At 38.2% G+C, this 22,332-nt stretch overlaps 1 long non-coding RNA gene across 4 annotated transcripts in view; it reads right to left on the bottom strand.

Annotated features, from left to right (window-relative positions):
• The window catches only part of LOC145550194 (uncharacterized), a 210,713-nt gene that overhangs the window by 1,666 nt on the left and 186,715 nt on the right, over positions 1–22,332 (bottom strand). For 2 of the 4 annotated variants that reach the window (XR_014086085.1, XR_014086086.1), the window contains 2 exons: positions 16,461–16,577; positions 3–68 (listed from right to left, as the gene is read on the bottom strand). This is a non-coding gene — a long non-coding RNA (uncharacterized LOC145550194). The remainder of the gene's footprint in view (positions 1–2; positions 69–16,460; positions 16,578–22,332) is intronic. The other 2 variants (XR_014086084.1, XR_014086087.1) reach the window with 1 other exon arrangement.

Genomic DNA, 22,332 nt, shown 5'->3' with positions numbered 1-22,332 from the left:
ACATGCCGATTCTCTTAGAGTTGAGGCTTCAGGGGGTTTTTGCTCTCTGCCTCAGAACCCTTTGAATCCTGAGGAGAAAAAACAAAGCGAGGTCAGAGCAGAAAAGGTTTCACAAGACAGGATTTAAAGTTAAAACCCATCCCTTCTCTCTAAGAAGCTAAGTTTTTCAGACTGTGTTGGTTTAAAACTCTAGCTCCACCTTGCAACTTTATACTCCTCCTCCATATAGTTTTTTGTTTTGTTTTCTAAATGTGCTACAGCCAATCCAGAACTGCTACCTGTGATGTTTACTTTCAACTGCAATGTTTTTGTGAAAAACATGCTGATGTTGAGCTGGGTTCAACTGCAAAGTGCTTTTGTTGCAGCTTCAGCTATTTTTTCTTTTTTTGTGCAAACATCAAAGCTGCATATCCTCTCAACACTTTTTCTCCAAATTTCGAAGAATTTTGGTTGTGTGTATTTTCTTTTATGGAGCAAAAATAGAGTTTTGGCATTGCTATGACAGAGACTTTACTGTCTCTTACCCTGAATGTAAAACAGTAATAGCACAACATTGAACCCACTTACAGCAGTAACATGTGTGAGCCTGAACAGCCAGTTGTGCTTTACACTTCATCACTCTCTGTAAACGTCACATCAAATTCAAGTTAAATGCATGTGTTTTGTTGTTCAAATGGAGACTAAAAGGGACTTAACTTTACTAATAAGAAAAGAGAAATGCTTAAGGAAATTTTGTACTAGATTACTAATTGTTCCAAGAAGCATAAGCGTTATTGTAGTGTTTTCCTCTACAACAGGGGAAGAAGAAAACACAAATAATACTCACTAGAAACGAGCCTGACTTATGAGCAATGAGCACAACTATGACAAATTTTTGCACATTTTTCGACATCCGACTATACTATGACAAATTGTGCACATTTTTGAGGTCATATGACAAATTTCTGCAATTTTTGACATCATACTATAGATTCCTTTTTGAATATTTTCGACATCTCTTCATGTAGGAGTCTAAAGTTGCAAGGTGAAACTAGAGTTTTAAACCAACACAATCTGAAAAACTTAGCTTCTTAGAGAGAAGGGATGGGTTTTAACTTTAAATCCTGTCTTGTGAAACCCGACTCATTTTGCATATTTTCGACATCATACTATACTGAGTTTTTTTGCTAATTTTTTATGTCATCCTATACTATGAATTATTTTTGCTAATTTTTGACGTCATACTATGAGATATTTTTGCTAATTCTTTACGTCATACTATACTATGAGATATTTTTGCTACCTCAAAAATACTATATTTTTACAAATTTTGTACATCATACTATACTAAGACTTTATTGCAAATTTTTACGTCATATTATGCTGATATATTTTTGCAAATGTTTTACGTCATAGCCAGAGGTGGGGACTCGAGTCACATGACTTGGACTCGAGACGTTAAAATCCCGACTTGAGACTTGACTTGAAAAAATGCTCAAAGACTCGGACTTGACTTTGACTTTTATGCCATTGACTTGGGACTTGAAGCTGTTTACTTGAAAAGACTTGATATTTTTTACTCAGTCTTAAAATTTAAAACACATTATTCATAAAGTGGCGTCATTAATTAATTTCACTCATTCCGTATCAATATGCGCAGACCGTCCCTCTGTTTCTCCTCTCTCCTTATGTATGTATGTGTGCGTAGCTGCAGCTCAACCAATCAAATTAACAGGATTTGGACATTTAAAAAAACGCGGCGACGCTGCAGAGCTCAGGGAACAAAAGACGAAATAACCGCTCGAATATGCTTCCGCGAGTAATTTCTTTTGGCTACGTAGGTTATGAACTTTAGAATAAAAAACGAACTGCAACTTGTAAAACATGCAAATAGAGAATATCGGATGGAGATGCCACGACGTCCAACTTTGTCCGGCATTTAAAGCTTCACAAAGATGGTAGGTGGCCCTTTTCTTTTGCTGTAAGATAGCTGACTTTAGCTAACTTCGTGTTAGCATGTGTACTCCGGGTTAAATTGGTGATGGTTTACCATAAATCCGGTCCTTCAAATGCCTCCACAAATAACGTGCACCGTGTTATTAGCTCAGGAAGCCGGTGGATAGTGAGCGGGGCTCCGGAACAGAAAGCAGATTCTGGACCTGAACTCAGGGAACAGAGTCTCTGTCCCATCATGATGATGAGCCGGTCTAGTATCATCTAAGGATGGTTGGTGTATTTGAAGACATCTACGTTGGGAAATTATATTGACAATATATTGTTTACTGCAGTCAGTGCATTAAGTCAAGACCGGCGTGACTGTCACATGTCGCACAGAACCCATTTCCAAGTAGTAAAGCTTTGCTGGAAAAACAAAACAAAAAAAAATCCCGGTTTTTTTGGCCATCTTTCAAAAAATTTTGTAAAAATAAAAATTGTACAATCTCACTGACCCTGAATATAACACTAAGTGGGATAGTTAACTGAGTAGGACATAAAATAATGAGCTCATTATTTTGTGTTTAGTGATTCTGACCAGCTTGATTCACACAACATGTTTTTATCAATATTGAGATGTGAAATTGGCTGTAGATTTAACCCACTTGGCCTGACATATTTATTTTACCATCACATCCAAATTCAAAACCACTCCACTTTATTTGCAATGATTTTGATTTTTTCACGTGGTTTATTTGTTAAAACATACCAAATAAATTGGTATGTTGTCCCAAATAAATTTGGAACAATAAATATGACTCCCAAATAAATTTTATGTTTAGAATATCTTGCCCATATTTACGGAGGACTGAAACTAACATACTTAGAAATAAAAGCAGAAAAATAAATGCACCAGACCTTCCTGAGTTTACTTGTGATAACTTCATATATACTTATTTCATTTTTTGAAAACTTTTTTTTATTGAATATCAAGTTTAACAGAACTGCGCAATAAAGAGGTCCAATTTAAAAATGTTTTTTATACTTTGTGTTCAGCTGCACATGTTCTATCATTTGAGATAAATACAGATTTTAAAAAGATCAAATGGTCTATTTGAATTTTATGTATAATTGCAAATTATATTAAAAAAAAATAAAAACGACCCGAAATGACAGGTTCCTGACTTGAGACTTGACTCGACTTTTGCCTGTCTTGACTCGAGACTTGCAACACAGTGACTTGGTCACACCTCTGCATCATACTATACTATGAGAAATTTTTTGCGTCATACTATACTACGACTTATTTTTGCTAATTTTGACGTCATACCATACTATGAGAAATTTTTGCAAATTTTTTTACGTCATACTATACCGAGATATTTTTGCTCATTTTTTTCATCATGCTATGAGAAATTTTTGCTCATTTTTTACATCATACTATACTGAGATATTTTTGCAAAATTTTTACGACATACTATAGAGATTTTTTTTGCACATTTTTTACGTCATACCATACTATGAGAAATTTTTGCTAATTTTTTACGTCATACTATACCGAGATATTTTTGCTAATTTTTTACATCATACTATAAGATATTTTTCATAATCTTTTAAGTCATACTATACCGAGATATTTTTGCTAATTTCTTGCGTCATACTATATGAGACATTTTTGCTAATTCTTTTACGTCATACTATACTGATATTTTTGCTAATTTTTTTCGTCATACCATAACGAGATATTTTTGCTAATTTTTGACGTCATACCATACTATGAGATATTTTTGCAAAATTTTTACGACATACTATAGAGATTTTTTTGCTAATTTTTTACGTCATACTATACTATATTTTTGCTAATTTTTTTCGTCATACCATACTGAGATATTTTTGCAAATTTTTGAAGTCATACCATACTATGAGATATTTTTGCAAAATTTTTGCGTCATACTAAGATATTTTTGCTAATTTTTTACTTCATACTATAAGATATTTTTCATTATCTTTTAAGTCATACTATACCGAGATATTTTTGCTAATTTCTTGCGTCATACTATATGAGACATTTTTGCTAATTCTTTTACGTCATACTATACTATTTACGTCATACTATACTAAGATATTTTTGATATCTCAGTATTATGAAAAATAATACTGTGTATATCTATAATACTATCTCATACTATACTATGAGAAATTTTTGCTAATTTTTTACATCATACTATACCGAGATATTTTTGCAAATGTTTTACATCATAGTAATACTATGAGATTTTTTTTGCAAATTTTTACATCATACTATACTATGAGATTGTTGCACATTTTTTACTTCATACCCTAACCCATGAGGCCATGGTCACTCCCACAGTCATTGAATGGGATGAGTAGAGCATTTTCCGCAAAGAGCATTCTTAGTGCCGCGGGGCAAAAGAACCTTTTTGGGAAAAGCTCCCCCGGTGTCTCACCCTCAAACCTGCTCCACCCTTAGGGAAAGGTGGAGATCCATCTTTTCCCTAAGGTCCTCCATATGGTCCATGTACTGATGAGCACGTGAGAGCAAGGAACGCTGAAATTGAGGGTCAGATAACCGGGACATCACCACCGCTCCACTGACTGGGTACCGGAAAGGCATCTGTATGTGGACATGAGGGCTGTCCACATACAGCTGGAGTCACCCCAGGCGTCCACGAATGTCTGCTGTAGCTCCAGTTTGCGACAATCAATGTCGCTCTGGTAATTGGTGGCCTCATGCATACCTAGTACAGAGTACAGGAGTACAGAGTACATGAGGTCCAACCAATTCCAGGAGACCCTGACGTGTAAACAGTAGGTGGACACTGGGTTCTCGGGCATACACTTGTACTGCAGAATGGATGGACAGGGACACCACGGCAGACGGATCGACAAAATCTGTCAAATCCAAGGTGTCACTGTCCTTCTGCCCAAATCTTGTCAAATACAGGCGAGGCTGAAGGATGTGGCTCTCGCCTGTTTTAGCAAGTGCTTGGTCCAGCAGATCCAGAATGAAAACCTGGTCCTGGCGGAGTACATGAAACTTTTTTGTTTTGGAGTACACCTGTTTCAGGTGGGTCTGGCTTTGTCTTTTCCCCGAAGTGCCTTCAAGAGCATGCGAAAATGGTACACCGTCATGTTGAACATTTCGCAGGCATAGATCTCAAAAATGTTCTTTTTGAACAGCGTGGTGAAGGCACTTCGGGGTATAGATGAGTGACAGATGGTATCCACCGTCCACGTGTCCAATAGTGTACCCACAACTGTTTTTTAAAGCTTTCAGCCCAGCTGGGGTACACTTTGTCAGGTCCACATGCTTCTTAAGGAAAAAATAGCTATCATTGGAAGCAAAAGATAATGGATAAGAGACTGGAGGGACGTGGCCCGCTCCAGCTCTATCACCACTCTATCAATGTCATACCTCAACTTCAGTGAGCGCTCAGGCTCACTGATGTAGGTTGCATGGAATGAAAGCGAGATGTCCGCTTCTAAAAAGGAAGACACTGACGTGAATTCAGAGACCGACCCGCTTAGTCTCTGAATTCAGAATCCCTACTTCCAACAAGTCATTTTGAGATTCTGCCATGATGTGTTATGTTCTCCTGTTATGAAATTTACTTTAAATGTGAAAGTATGTGTATTTATAATTTTTATATGTGAATGAAATGTTTGAATGTAATGTAGTTTCTAATATTGTGATTTTAATTTTAATATGTGTGCTGTAATACTAATTATTGTGAAATGTTTACTATGTGGTCTTGTGTATTTCTATGTGCTAGGAGAGTACTGCAATGGAGATGCGTAGTGTTGAAAAGCTGAATGTGAAAGGAGATGGAGAAAAGTGAAACTTGATTATTTAATGTGTAATTTTGTGTTTTGGAAATGTCATGTGTTTTGTAATACGTCACTAATGTAATTGTCTTTTTCTATTAGCAGGCTGAATTTAGAACACCATATTATGCTGATCACGAAACTGCTTTCCGACGCATAAAAACGTACGGTTCGGAAGTTATCGCAAAGAAACGCGAAAAAATTCTAGCGTACACGTGAAAAACATGCTAACATTAAGTAAATATTAGTGCCATGCAGGTAGGTTGTGACACACCATGATCTATGCATCTACGGATTCGGGAGGATGCCCTGAGTAATATGAGATATATTTGCAAATGTTTTACAACTTACTATACTATAAGATATTTTTGCTAATTTTTAAAATCATATTATACTGAGATATTTTTGCTTATTTTTTACGTCGTAGTATACTGAGATATTTTTGCTAATTTTTTACGCCATACTATATTATGAGATAGTTTTGCTAATTTTTGCTTACGTCATATTATACGGAGATATTTTTGAAAATATTTTACGTCATACTATACTATGAGATATTTTTGCAAATGTTTTGCGTCAAAAATACTATATTTTTACAAATTTTTTACGTCATACTATACTGAGATATTTTTGATAATATCTCAGTGTCATACTAAGGCCTGTCGTAATAAACGATAAATCAATCGCACGATAAATTAAACCTACCGACCTCATTTTAATTATCGGCTTTATCGTCTCTTCCTGCCTTTTTTCTTTCTGTTGATGACACTGAATGAAAAAAAGGCTAAACTCCGGTGCTCTCCACCGACAAATCCCTTCCTCATTTCCTTTGTGTAATGTCCAGCACACACTACATGAGTTGTGGACGATTGTCGGCCCATTTTCAAAACCAGACCACACATTAGCCGACAGAAATCCTAGGTATAACGGTTCGATCGAGTTTGTCGTGCCGTGTAGTGTCCAGCCACATGGGCACAAAATAATGGCTACAAGTCCAGTTAACTAATTTTAAAGTCAGGCATTAATCAATGCTTTACTAGAATCTACCTGCGATGCATGTGGCTAGAGTCAGCGTAAAGTCCTGACTTAATGAAAATCACTATAACCTATTTATGTCACGTTAACGAAGAACAGCTGAAAACTTACCGAGTTTATCAACTGCGGTAGCAATTTGGCTCCAACTACTTCCCTTGTCATTTCTATATTCTTTGCATAAAATGTTGAATAAACAATGTTGTTTCCACATATCATTTCTGATGTCCGCTGGACTTCGGGTTGCGCCGTGTCAGTTGTTTGGGATTCCCCTCCGTAATTTCCCCTCAGAAAGAGGAGAATCCGCGCTTTCTGACTGGCTACCTGTCACAGTCAGCGTTAAAACTCGCAGTCGGGGAAAACCCCTGATTTAGATCTGAGCGGCCAGGACGATCTACTGTAATCCACCTGACACTGCATTTTTTACGTCATACTATACTAAGATATTTTTGCTAATTTTTTACGTCATACTATACCGAGACATTTTTGCTAATTTTTTACGTCATACTAAAAAATTAGTATGATGTAAAAATATGACTTTTTGAAGTCATATTTTTGACTTCAAAAATATGACTACTTTTGCACTTTTTTGAAATCAAATGAGCAAAAATGACATTCTAAGGTATGACATTCAAAACAAGCAAAAATTACACATTGTAATGTGTAATATACACATTACAATTACACATTGTAATGTTCAAAACATACCTCGTTTTGAACGAGGTATGCCGTTCAAAACTAGCAAAAATTGTGTAGACTTGACAGTTTAGTATGGCATTCAAAATAGGAAAAAATTATTCATAGTACAGAATGAATAATTCTGTATTAAATCGTATTTAATACAGATTAAATATGTATTAAAAACAATACATATTTGTATTGTTTTTAATACAAATATGTATTAAAAACAATGTTTCCTAACATTGTTTTTCAATGTTAGGAAAAACAACTCATGGGATGGTAAATTGTGCAAAACTGTCAAAAATGAGTCTTATGACTTTCTAAATGGGCCAAAAAAACACATAGTATAGTATGATACTCAAAACACGAAAAATATAGCCCGTTCAAAATTAGCAAAAATGACTCGTAGCATAGCATGGCATTCTAAATGTGCCAAAATCACTCATTGCATATAGTCCGACTGAAAAATAGGCAAAAATCTTTGTATAGTATGAAGTTTATAAAGAGCAAAAATTACCCAGCATAGTGTCACGTTCAAAATTGGTAAACGTGACTCATGTAACTCAAAACTTGCAAAAATGACCCCAAAATAATTTTAAAAAATCATTGTATTGTATGAATCTCAAAATGGGCAAAAATGACTCGAATGTATTATGACTGAAAATGTCTTAAAAATGAGTCATAGCAGTATAACTTTGAAAACTGCCGAAAATGACTATGACCTAAAAATTTGGGTGAAAAGTTTCTCATTTTATAGTTATAGTATTTGATTGTTTTTCAAAATAAACAAAAATATTATTGAATAGTATGACGTACAAAGTTAGCAAAAACGACTAAGCGCTCAAAACTGGCAAAAAATTTCTCACAGTATACTATTTAAAAATTTTGAATTGATGACTCGCAGCATAGTACGACATTCAAAATGAACTCAAATGAGATACATCGGAATTTCTATGGTATCAAAAATGAGACAAATTACACCCACCAAGAAAAAAGGGTTCAAATGAGACAAAGAAAATTAGCTCAAATGAGAAAGCATATATAACGTCACAACATGCCTCAAACGCCTCGCAACTTTAACAGCAATCAAAGGTTGTTCTACAAGTAATTGAATCTGACAGGGTGTTTGTAAAGTGACAAAAAATAGTTAATTCTGTGAGCACGTTAAGATGTAATTTTGTTATTCAGACAATGTCAGGAAGTCAACATAAAGTAGTGGAGCAAATATCCCTCCCCGCTGGATGCCAGTTTGAATTTCTCAGCCACATAGTCACCAAATTCAAGGTAGCCTGAACAATTTATCACCAGTGCTCACGTCCAATTACCAGGAGTTAGGATGAGAAATATGCTCCAAGGGCAATTAAGAATGCTGTCAGCTGACTCATGGACTTTGTGCAATGGGTTTCTCCGTTAGATCCATGTCCTCTCTCTGTCTTTTTTTGTCACAAACTATCCATCGACTCTGTGTTTGCCTGACTGCGCCACCTCTCCAAGCCGGAGAGATAGAGGTCCGGCTCGCATGTTAAAGCGGGATAAACAAGAGGAGGAGAAAGCCGAATATATGAAAAGTGGTTGTCTGTTCTGGTTGTAAGTTAAGCCTTCAGATCTCATCTCCACTCGCTGTTTGTAAAAGCTGTCACAGTTGAAACTACGCCCAGAAGACATAGCAGCCAGATTAGGCAGTAGGTCTCTCAGTAAATTGTTTGTTCAGAAGTGTTGATTATTCTGCGTCTTCAACAGCATCTGAGACAGCCAAATCCAAACTGTGTCAACAACAATTAAAATGGGAAAGAATGCCTTGTTCTGAGGGATTTGTAAGAAGAAGAAAAAAAAAGAGCAGTCATCACTGAGGTCCTTCTGCAATCAGGAAAATGGAGTTTTCCCTGTGATCTCGCTCTGTGTCATGAGTGCACATACTGTAGAAAACTGACAGGGAGACAAACAAACACTGATTTGATGTGAACAAACAACAGCAGCAGAGGAAATATATTTTTTTCATGAACCGGTGACACATTTCCCCTCTACTTGGTGCGAACAGAAAACAAGCCTTAATTATTCAACAATAAAAACATTTCACTCCTAATATTCGGTGCTTTTTCAATATTTTGTCACATTATAGCCACAAATTTCTATGCATTTGTGATGAATTTTATGCGCTAGACAAACATATACGAGGAAAAGGAAGCAGAGACTCATCTAAAAGCTGCAGGACGCCAGACTTGTACCCATAAAGTGAAGCTGTATGTTTAAAAGGAAACTAAAATAAACTATTATACCTTTTTGCATTACATTTATAAATTGACCAACTTGTAAAGTAATTGGTTCCACTTTGATATAATAATATATAGACATTTGAATAAAAGAGTCTGAACACCAAGAATCATTTACCATTCTGCCTCCCAGCTACTCATTATTTTGAGTTTCAACACAAAAAAACCCCAATAAAAAAACAACAAAAACATTTGTTGGCATAATGAGTCAAAATGTGAAAAGGCTAAATCACTTTTTCAAGGCCCTCCAAAGACACAACATTTATGTTGATTGTGGTCATTAGTAAATGCGAACACGAACAGAAAAGCTCGTTCAGCCTGGTTTCTCCTCAATTTAGCTGCACTTTTTTTTTTATGCCATTTTTCATTCAAGATGCCAAAAAATTAAACATTTCACGCGTTATTTCAGTGATGAATTATCTCCTAAATGTTAACATTATTATTTCTTTTTAAGCAGCACAGACCGGGGGCTAGAATATTCATCCATTTATAATAATCTGCTCTTAATTTATGGTTTGTGCTCCTTCCTTTACCCCCAAAAATATACATGTCATATTGCTCCCCTGTCTGTTCTTATCTCTGTCTAACACCCGCTCACATCCTGCCCTCTTGCCCTCCGCTGGTCCGAGCTTGTGTCCAGGATTTACCTGCTTCAGTCCCTCTGGACAGCAGCCGCCATCACAACAGCACCAAGCTCACTTTCACACACATTTTTACGTACGGGCTCCTCTCTGCGAGGGCCTCTTCTGCCTTTCTGACGCGTTTAAAACGCACAACCCCGCTGCCAGAGGTAGAGTCGTAGTTAATTGGAGGCAGAGGGAGTGTTAATTGGTTCTTTCAGTCATAAAAGGACGTTTCTAAAGCAGCTTTGAATGAATGAGAGCACTCATAGCCATTCAGTCCGATGCTTCTTTTCATCACAGTGACGGGCTCAGATCTGTGAGGTCACCTCTTGATTTTTCTCATACAAAGCTTCCAGCGGACCAATCTTGCCGCGCCGTGCTGTGATCAGGTGGTAAAGTTATGACGCTTTCCAAGAAATAAAAAAAAACAAAACATGCATATCAAGTTCTGCAACAAGTTGCAGCAACAATTAGCTTATTGTACACCTCACAAGGCTTTAAACGTGGCATGAATCAGACACAGAGGTGTTGTCCGGTTTTTAACGGTGTCATTTATGGGCACGCGGAAATCTGTCTTGTAATGCGCAGTAACAGATGGTGTAGTAAAAATGACTCAGCATTTGGGTCATTTACTGTAAAGCCGATGGAAAAAGGAAAATAAAATGCAGTTTATGCATTGAAGCGAAATGACTGGTTGAAATCATTCATAAATCTGCTGCTTATTATTAGCCTAAGTCTGGTCTCCTTTTAAGTTAATGTGCAATTCAGTTAGAAGTCATCATGATTATAAGGAGATGTACATCATGCTTTTTTTTTTTTAATCTCCCATAGTAGAAGCACTGATGTGTTAAAAGCAGTGCAGTAAAATGTAATGTTGCATTTTTGTTGACTGCCAGTGCGCCGTTTTTTTTGTTTTTTTTATCAGCATAACTTTGCTGCCATCAGAGATGAAATCTACCCTGAAAAAGCTTTTATAGGGGATGCCAGCCGCTCCATCATGACACATTTCAGGAGCATTAGACTCTCTGCACATCATCACGTTACACCACAAACAGCGGTGACACAGAACTGTACAAATCAGAGCAGATTTAAAGCATTTCCCCCTGAGTTTTCCAGCGGATTCGCGACGCCGCCGAGCTGCCTCGGAGTGCCTCTGTGCATTATTCACAACAGAAACAGTATCTTTGCATTCAACCGCTGCTATATTTCAGATTAATATACAGAGTACAAATGTGAAGCACTAAACAATGCAATCCTTTCTGTTTGACTGTTTTCAGTAATGCGCGTGGATGCGATACGTTTCTAATAAATCCTCAACCCTCCTGAATCAGATGGAGAGATTAGCTTAATATCAGACAACATGACGCATCAAACACCTTGAATTCTCCACAGCCGGCAAATACGTTTTGTAAAAGAAGATGGGAGTCTGTTGCTATGAAACGGCTTCGATAAATGTTATTGAACAGTCAAAGAAACAACTTTGATAAGGTTGTTTGTGCCCAACAGATAACGCTCCTGCCCACAAAAACCTACCAAACATGGAACATTGCTACAAAAAAAAACCACCCCGACATAAATGTACACGCCCATGTTTTTTGTTCTTCATAATGCAATTCATAAATCTACATATTGATTGAGAAAAAAAATAAAAACCTCTTTCTGAAAGCGTTCTGACAATTTATGATTCATCTCATGATTGTTGCTAATCTTAATCAATGGAATATTTTTTAATTAAAGCAGCCTAAATGAGATGGATGGCTTGGAGTTAGAATTCATCCTACTCACAGGGGGGGGATGCTGTTCTGTTCTCAATCTCATCCGTATTATTCCAGGGAGCCATCTGTGAACTTTACTATGCTGGCCATTAAATTTGAACATCCTCACAGCCATCACGTTAATAAAGTACCAGGTATTAGACCGAGCCCCTGGCATTGGAGTCCGCTATTAATGCTCCCACTGGGCTGGTACTATCGGCATGTGGCTGCACAGCTCTACAGCTGTTCTCACGGCGTATCATTCATCATATTTAAATTATTTCACACTGCAGCCTTAACTGTGGCTTGCGGAAGTGAAATTAGAAATGTCAAAGTGTTTTTTTCTTGGGGGCAACTCTACTGTAATTGCTCATTATACTGTAATAAAGTGAATTTAGTGTTTTGAATACACAAAGGGGAGCGAGGAGGCACGCAGAGGTTTAAAATAATCCGAAAAATTACAATTCGCACGAAGACGGGCTGCTCTTTAAAAGTCACCCTGGAGAGGCAGATTTTAACTTTAATTAGGTAGACATTGTCCAGAATATACAGATTTACATGTAATTCCTTTTCAGTTTCCAGTGTAATCCTCCTTCTTAACATTTCTCCACCCCAGAGTATTTTCGTCTGTAAGCTTCAATTCCAACTCCGAGCCGCACTCCATTGTAGGTCCCGGATAGAGCAGAAGTTATTGTTAGTGGACACAGAAATGGGGATTTGTCTAATTTAATTAAAGCTGTTGAGCTATCTCCTGCTTCTGCATTATATTCAAATGCGTTCATTCTTACAGAGCACAGATTTGGGTTTGTGCCTGGATTTTTTTCTGAACTGAACAAGAAGAGAGAGGCTCATTTGTTGAAACAAACAGTGCTGCGCTTCGTATCGCCTCCCCCAGCAGAGCAACAGTCAGATAATACAGTAAAAGTCGGACATTTGAACTCATGTATTCGGTCAGCAAAGTGACACTAACACTACTGGAAGCCTTTTAGCACCAAAGGCCATGTTCAGAACAACAGCGGCTCAGTGACCAAATAGCTCTGAGGAGTTGCTGCGGTGTGCAAAGTGATGTCCCCGTGTTTCCACATAAAACGATCCATTTTCAAAGATCAAATTCACTGCTGTGTCAGAGATTTCGTCCGACAAAGTACTGCTAATAGCATATCAGGTATTTTCAGGAAAGATTAACAAAACCTCCAACCAAACCTTTTTGTAAACGAGCAGCATTTGTATTTTCTGATTTCAACAAAGATAAATGCGAGTCTTGCTTTAAAATGACATATCTTTCCTTAGTATGCTTTTAAAAAACAAAAAAACCACATAGTTTCTAAGACATTACCTTTGTAAAGACGCTCATAACATATATCTATTTTACCTGTGACGCTGCATTGATATTGGTTCTTGCACTAAATTCAACTGACAATTCAACCATCTTTCTGTCCATCTACTCACTCTAATCATTTATTCATCAATCCATCCAGCTAAATGTCTGTTTGGCTCAAAAAAATCCATCCCGTCTGTCCATCCAGCCATTCATCAGTCCATTCGTTTGCCCATCATTCCCTGGAAATACCGCGTTTGTTCTACTTTAAAAAGAGGATGAAACAGTTCTCAGGAAAAAATATGAAATTTCAACATGAACAATGTGCAGGAACGCTTAGACAAGGAAAAAAAAAATAAGAACACAGTTTCTAAGATCGTCACCATCACTGTTAACTTCCAGCTACCTTGCCATCGTGTGTATGTAAATTTAAACAGAATGGCGCTTCGGAGTCTCTACAAAGCAATTAAAGCTTGATACATGTAGATGTTCCCATCCACTTTGTTGCTCACCACAGTGGTCCATCACGGCTGAATGTGACACTAATGCACATATCTGTTGGTTGGTTGCTCTTTACATAATCCACTCTTGTACCATCAGCTGTCAGGTCTTTATGAGAGAGACAGGTGTGGGTCTGGCTCATAAGAAATACACTGTAGAGTATTTTTATAATTATTTTTTATTTTTTTTGCATTTCTGAATAACTTGTTTTCTGAGAAGAAGTGGTGAATAAAACATGTTATGACTGCTCCATGTTCGGCCTCCTCCTGTAATTTAAAGAGGAGGCCGAGCAATAATTTGCCAACGGATTTATGTACAGGTCAACGATTCCTCTGAGGTTCTGAAAAGCAATAATAATTATGATAATAAATATGTGTGTTATTTAGAGTTCATGGAAATGTGCTAGCCACCGCTAACAGATTTCACCCAGGAGACTAGGAGATTTTTTTTTTTTTCCATGTGGTTAAACAATGCTGAATTAGTTGTAAGCGTGTACCTGCGTGGCGGGATGTTCTCATCTAAAGCCATTTTTTTGTTTAAATAAAAAATGGGACATTGTAGCTGCTTCTTTCTTCATCCATCCATCCATTTTTTTTTACACCCTTTTCCCTCAGTGGGGTTGGGAGGGTTGCTGGTGCCTCTCTCCAGCTAACGTTCCGGGCGAGAGGTGGGGTCACCTTGGACAGGTCGCCAGTCTGTCGCAGGGCAACACAGAGACACACAGGGCAAACAACCATGCACACACACACTTACACCCAGGGACAATTTGGAGAGGCCAATTAACCTGACAGTCATGTTTTTGGACTGTGGGAGGAAACCGGAGTACCCGGAGAAAACCCACATATGCACAGGGAGAACATGCAAACTCCATGCAGAAAGACCCTGGCTGGGAATCGAACCCAGAACCTTCTTGCTGCAAGGCAACCGCTCTATGAACTGCACCACTGTGCAGCCCACCTGCTTGTTTCTTGACGATCTAAAACAATTCTTCCCTTTTTCTTTTAAAGTCCAAAAACGATCAGCATCTTTCCCACCATACTGATTTAAAATGACGTTATAAAGGTCTTAAGTGCTTCTCTTAATCAATACTGCTGGAAAAAAAAAAAAACTAAGAGCAGAAAAGAAAGAGGTTTCAAAACACACTTTGACAGCAACTTCAGAGCTACCCGTCTGAAATGAAAATAGACTACCATACATGGATGATCTTGTTATTTCTAGGCCTGCACAGCATGATTGCCTATTGCAACAAAAAAGCACAACTCCTATTTCTCGACAGATCCAGCTCACAGGAAAAGTGGGTTAAAGTTCAAGAAAATAAATGGATGAAGATGAATTTTTTTCTCACCCTTCAAAAACATATTCCGCTTAAAATATTGTTTTGCCCGAGAATTCAGAGTCAACCAGAATATTTGGCTGTCTTGCTCCGTCTTCTGCAATGTACATCTGGCACTATGCTGCGTTACGCAAGACGGATTAGACAGACGTATCTCATCCTTTTTCTTACTGTTCTGCATGTTAATTTTTTATTATTCTTCAAGTCATATGAAGCTTTCATTGGTTTCACTTTCTCCTGCTCTGTTTTTCTGAAATAAAAACATAAACATATTGAAAAGAAGCCGTCAATACATCACACTTCAGGCAAGCGTGATGCATCGACATCAATGCATGAAGTTTTTATGCTGATTTCAGTCAACCGCACATAATTTAAGGCAAAAAAAAAATTAAAAGATTCAAGGAATTCTAATAATTGAGGCTTCACAGACGTAATACCCGAGGAGCACAAATTTACCCATGTTTGATTAAAGAGCTGTAAGCGTGCTGTGTTGAATAGAAAATCATAAGCGGGGTTGGGAAAGAAAACTGGCACCGAGTAAACATGGTGGAGCTGTCCCCCCCCTCTCTGCCCCACACAGTGCCCGTCCTCCTCTGCTGTCTTCTCCTTTTGCACCTTGTTGGAGGAAGCCCTCCACTGAAGTGACAGGACACACCAGAGGCTGGGAGCCTCGTCGCCAGATCGCGCTGGCCGCCTCTCTCCCCGGGCATTGCGGTACTTCCGGTACGCTGGCAAGCCAAGCATACACAATCCGAGTACAGCATGTACACATGCGCATTTGTGCTTTAAAAAAAAAAAGCATTCAACGTAACTGCGTGCGCTTTCCGGAAGACGTGGGCGTCGACCACATGCGACATCTTTCTTATATCCTACCCTCAACACGTTCACATTGTAGCGTGGCCAGGCCTGCGTTTCCAACTTCCCCACATTCCCTCCGACTGCCATTTGCTTCAAGCTTACATTTGTTATCCGGTTCTGTGGTGCACCGAGGATACGGTGTCATCCAGTGGCATTCTGGTCCGTTTTCTGTGCCTGTTGTCACCGTTTTCTTTTGCATTTCCCATTGCTCTGGGGCTGGCCTCAGCCAAAGAACACCATCAAAGACAGCAGGAAAAAACACACAAAAAAACACCCCTAGTTCTCCCCCAGAGGCTTGTGTGTATATGTGTGTGTGTAGTGTACAAGTACTTGTGTTGTCTTGACTTAAGGCCATGGAATTTCCCAGCAGCTCTGGAGATGTTGCTCTATGCGACAGGTGGCAGCTGGGGAGAGTGCAGGCTGTCCACGAGCCCTGTAGTTAACTCTCTCCATGGTAAAAAAAAAAAAGGATAACGGGACAAGGACACTTATTTTTTGATTTCACAAATAGTATTTATGAATTAGACCTACATTTGTTGTCAGTCTAGAGCAGTGGTTCTTAACCTGGGTTGGATCGAACCCCAGGGGTTCGGCGGAGCCTCTGCCGCGGAGGTAAAGACACACTTGTCTAAGTCGTGATGACGCCGCTTTGCCATCACTTGCTGCAGACGATCACGTTACATACCTTAGCCAATCAGAGCTGCGGAGGAGCCCTGATTGAAGGAGTTCCACTCTTTTTACCAAATTCTATAGTCTAAATCTGCTCCTTAGTCGCATCTTTTCAGGGTTGCTACTGCCTCTAGTGGCGTGGGGGTGGTAACACAGCGCAAAGTATGTTGTGTGTCGGGGTGGAGTGGAGGAGGAGGAATAAGAAGGGTTTGGTGAATGCACATATGAAACGGGGGGGTTCGGTACCTCAAAAAAGGTTAAGAACCACTGGTCTAGAACAATTTAGTCCAGATCTTACTACTCTTTACATTGTGGATTTCACACTTCAACATCCATTTGGGTCCAACTCATTTTCTTCCAATTGTTTATATTGAACCTACATCAAAAACTGCCACCATCATACATGCTGTCCAAATGATTTCTTGTGAGAGCAGCTTGATACACATCCTGTAACTCTGCCGGATAGTTCAACAAATTTCAACTTGGACTTCAGCACAACACAGGCCTCCGTTGAACCGCGCACATCTCCAAGGAGCTTGGTGTTGCTTTACTTGCGCTTTTCTCTGAGCAGCTCAAAACTGCTGTTGTGCAGAGCTCACAGTACAAATGAAAAGGCTTCAGAGTGCAGCGAAAGCACCATGTGACTGGCTCATGACATAAATCAGAGGATAAAGATAGATGTGTTGACTTCATTCCCTTTTGTGTTGAGAACTTCTCACCTGACCGAGAGGCATGAGACGCACGTGGACGTTTTAGAAACACTGTTTTTTATTCATCATCTGCCTTTCAGATTTTTGAGTTTTGCTCTTTGGATGTTTTTCTGTGTTTTAGAACTCCATTTCATTCGCAAATTCAGCTTCGCCTGTCCACAATTCACATTTCCACTCAGTGAGGATCAATCTCAAATGTCCTACGAGTCCAGAGAAACCGAGGCCGTCACCGGATAAGGATTCCTTTTGAATAGAGAACAAGACATTGTATTTGCTGAAGATTTCTCAAAGTAGTCCCTTGCCCATGTAGTTTAATAAGGTATTGATAAAAACAGCTTTTTGTCTTAGCGCAGTCTGATGGAACAATGATCTTGTGTGTCCATCTCTATTCCTCCAGATAAACAATTTGTGATGGCAATAGAAAGTCCCTTTCAGTTTTTCTTTTAAACTTTAACTCGTGTGTCTGCATTATAAGCTTGCAGACAAAGTTGAGCATTAGTTACTTTAACTTTTACTACTTTGTAACTTATTTTAAACGGCTATTTCAGTTGAGATTGGACTGCATTCGATTTAAAATGAAAAATATTGAAAACGGATCAAACCCTAAGCTGGATAATTCAGCACTTAAAACAAACTCTTCATCAAAATAGTTTGATTTAAACTCTCAAACTCGAAGGTTGGTGGCTTGCAACTGTTACTTCAGCACACCTGTACGGACTCTGTACAGCTTAGTGTCATGCTGAGGAGCTTATCTGTTGGATTCAGGTGCGTTGGACCAGGATGGATCAAAGAGAAGCACCGGGTCCCCAGGGCTGGAGCCAAAGTTTAAGATTTGCTTTGTAACGACAAAATAGGACAATGTGGCTTTTCTTTTGGTGTTACAACATCAGACAAGGACAAGAAAGAAAAAAAAACCCACACAAAATAACTGGAAATTAAACATAAAGGCAAGTTAATCCTGGACTGAATTATTCTAGACTTCTGTGAAACCTTTATTGTCTGAAAACAGAAAATTTGTAGATCCCCCTCAAAATGTTCCCAAAATCTTTTTTCAATCTTTTTTTCTTAAATGTTAGGTCATTCCATCTCATGACATGGCTGTATCATAACGCCACTAATTATTTTCCATGTAAATATGAATACATGTAGTGAACCCTGGAAAAATAAACTGAATTATTTACTAACCGATATGAAAAAAAAACCAACTACATTTTCTGGCTTACAACAGTTTCAACCCAACACAACAGGCTTTATAAATAGCAATTGCTGCCTCTCTGTATTTTCATTGTGTGCCGAGTAGACGAGCCACTTTACTTTAATGTATGATGGAATATTGTAAGCCACCATCCCTCGCAGAATAAAACTCACCTGATAACTGTTGCATTGTTTTCACATTTAGTGCTCAGTTACATTTTTCTACAAGTCTTTACCCAAATTAAATTAATTTTTTTTTTAAATGAAGAAAACATGAAGGATTCATCTCGAGTCACGCAGCTCAGCTGTTTACTGTTTTTTTGGGAAAAGTTTTTTACATAAATAGCCAATACAGCAGCTTGTCTGTTTCCCCGGTAACCAGGTGATTCTCCTTGGCAACCTCCGCCCACAGAGACAGTCTGCTGCATTCCTCCGCTCTGGAGGAGAATTATACACTTGGTGGGACTGATGTCAAGTTAATGAGTGGAACACACAGTACACCATCTAACCTAATTGCCTTTATTTTTCTTTGTAACTTGATGAAATGAGCAGGCAGGATTACAGACAACTTGACTGAAATGGCTGAAAGGCATTTCCATCCACTCTGAGGTTGTGCTAAAAGGGGTGGAATTGACAGTGATGTGAAGAAACAAAGATCATAACCACTAATAGAATAACAACCACTGTTAAGATCGGTCCAAACAAAACACATACGAGCATTTATTCACTAAAGTGTTTGTCCTATTATTCCTAGATATTTTTCTTTTATAGCAGATATGCTTTTGAGTGTGTGTGTGTTTTTTAAGTGTTTTAATTTGCTAGACTTAGAAGGACATGCACTGAAAGCTGCACTGGATTCAAATTTTCATTACATCACACTGGCTAAACAGAGAAACTTTTTGTTTGCAGCTTAATTTGATGTTTAAAGACATTGAAAGAGGACATTTCTAACAAAATCACAGCATCTGTTAACATTTGAAAAATGAAGAAGATTATATTAGAGTTCTCAAAGCAACATTTTTATGAAAGCTTTCACGTGGGTGAATTATTTAATCTTTCAGCAAGCCACTAGGAAGAACTCTTACTGCAAAATGAGCTTTTACTTAATCTTCTCATCCTCTAAAAGGCTTTAGAGGATGAGATACCATCACGGTTGTTGTGATGGTATGGAGCTCTGTGATGTGTGGTTGTTAATTGAGGTGTTTGGATGAGTCATAAAAATATATCTTTTTCCCCCCACTCATTTCTCTCACTCATAAACACGCCCTCATGTACAAATTGGATGTACAGTGCTAACATTTTGTTGTCGGTGTTTCAGCTGTGATGCTAAGTGGGTAACTCACTGCTGCTGCAGCACCGTTACGTTGAATGGGATCTCAAAAAGTGACACTGTGGGACAGAAACGCCAATCACAGAATTAAAAGCTGTCATTTTCAGCTATAAAACCACAACCAATGACTCTGTCTCCATGACTGCATTTCCTAACTTCCCTCATTTACATTTCAGTCGAACGCTATAACTGTCCAAGATTTTAAAAGGGTTTTACGGACGCCGACATTTGTGTCGGCTCGCTTCCAAGGCAAGAGAACGGGGGAGGCGAGACGGAAAGTCGGGATAACAACTGGGCGTTCTCACCGTGAACCTGGGATCATGTCACATAGTTTCCTTTGTGAAGCAGCATTATAATCATTCCAGAGTCTGAAAGCATTTCTATTATTCAGGCCATAAATTAATAAAATCTGAGGCATGTTTAAACACACACAAAGCAGTTAAATATCAATATCAAGGAATTGCATTTTTTTATTTTTTTGACTGAATAATTTACTCATTTCGCCACAAGCATGCGGATGATTTACAATATCAATATCAGCAGCATGATATTTAAAGTACATTAAAGTAGTTTAGCTCCTAAGTAAATTATGATGACGATAAAGAAATAAATTCAACAAATTGTTTCTTTACAAAAACCACATTCAAAGCAGTTGGTAGTTTTTTTTCTTGCCCTTTTAAATGCCACCGAAATGCAGATGGTATATAAATTATCTTCCTTTTAGACAATCTCAGATTGTTTTGGTGGAACGTGCATGCTCACGTCCTAATCTTAGTCTTTCGTTGAAAGAGCAGAGTACAATTATTGCTTCCGTTTCCATCCCTCCAACAGAACTTTCAGTCTTTATAACCACATAAACTCGTTATTTAATTTTATGAACCACATTCAATGGACCCGTTCCACACACACACACAAAAAAAGCCAAATGCATTTAGTTTTAGCTCAAAAAAGTTCTTTCCAGAATTTGTTTAGCCGTGTTAAAATATTTAGTGGCCTCTGTTTGGCCCTAGCGCTGATGTGAACGATTTCCCAGTTAAAAGTTATGGGAGATGAACAGATGTGGTGTCTGGTCCCCTCACAGCTACCAGTCACAGAGTTTATCATCCTTTTCAGATAAGCTGAGAAGAGAGAAGATTAGCAGTGCAAACACACATTAAATTTAAATTACACCAGTATCTCTCTCCTGTTGCCACTCTGTGCTCACGTCTGCCTGGAGGGCGAATGAGGTTTACCTTAATTCCAAATGAACACAAAAGCCATTTTCTTTCCTTTGTGTTGTTGGAACACAATCAACAGGTTTGTGTGGGAAAGTGATTACAGAAAAGGTTCATGGGTAAAGTGCCCGACTTGTTCCCAGCTGAACGGAAAGCAACACGACCACCGTCCTGGAAGTCGGAAAACAAGGAGATTGTGGTGTTGTGGTTTGTCAGGGAAACAATTACATCTACCGCAGCAGCTCTGTCTTTCAGTGGATGCTTGGATCTTTACCTTTTGAGTTTTGACATTAAAACAGTTCACTTGCCATTTGTTATGCATATCTTGATTGAATTAATTCATAATTAGTTTTTCTATCAGCTCAAAAAAAAAAAAAGGAACTCCAAGAAAGGTAAAAACACCTAGTTTACTGTAGGATTTATCTGCTGGGGGATAAGTGGAATTCCTTGAAAATATATTCATACTTGTATATCAGTACTACTAATATCAGTCTGCGTAGGCCAGTGTCCTGCACACTGTTGATGCAAACCTGCTCCAACACACCTAAATCCAAAGGGTAAATTACCAACTCAACATGTCATTAAGTTTTACAAAGTTCTGGTCATTAACTATTCATTTGATTCAGGTGTGTTAGAGCAGAGTTTGCAAGCAACCAACATTCGACGACTTTAGTTGCAGACTCTTGCTTTACATTTTCATATATTCATTCATTCAGCTTTTCTTTGATAACTTTTGTTAGCTTTTTCACATGCACACAACAGACATAATTTAACATACATTTTAAGGATGCTACAATACTTTGGATGTAAATATCATGTTGCTTTACACACAGAAATTAAATTATTCCACATAAACTTAACACCAATGAAGCGAAATTCCTTGTGTGCGCAAACGTGGCCGATAAGGCCGATTCTTATTTGAAGTTTATCCATTTTAGCCATGCTTAGTTTACTGTAACCGTACAGTGACGAGCATGATCCAAAAAGTCAAGGTAAGGAAGAAAAATGTAAGATGTTCGTGCTTTGTGATCATTTTCTGATTCTCCTTGGCAACTGCACTCAGTATCATCGTTTCTTTCATAAAA

Source organism: Poecilia reticulata, chromosome 23 (genome assembly GCF_904066995.2).
Source record: "Poecilia reticulata chromosome 23, P_reticulata-male-v2, whole genome shotgun sequence".
NCBI lineage: Eukaryota > Metazoa > Chordata > Actinopteri > Cyprinodontiformes > Poeciliidae > Poecilia > Poecilia reticulata.
This window is presented reverse-complemented; position numbering and strand designations above follow the sequence as displayed.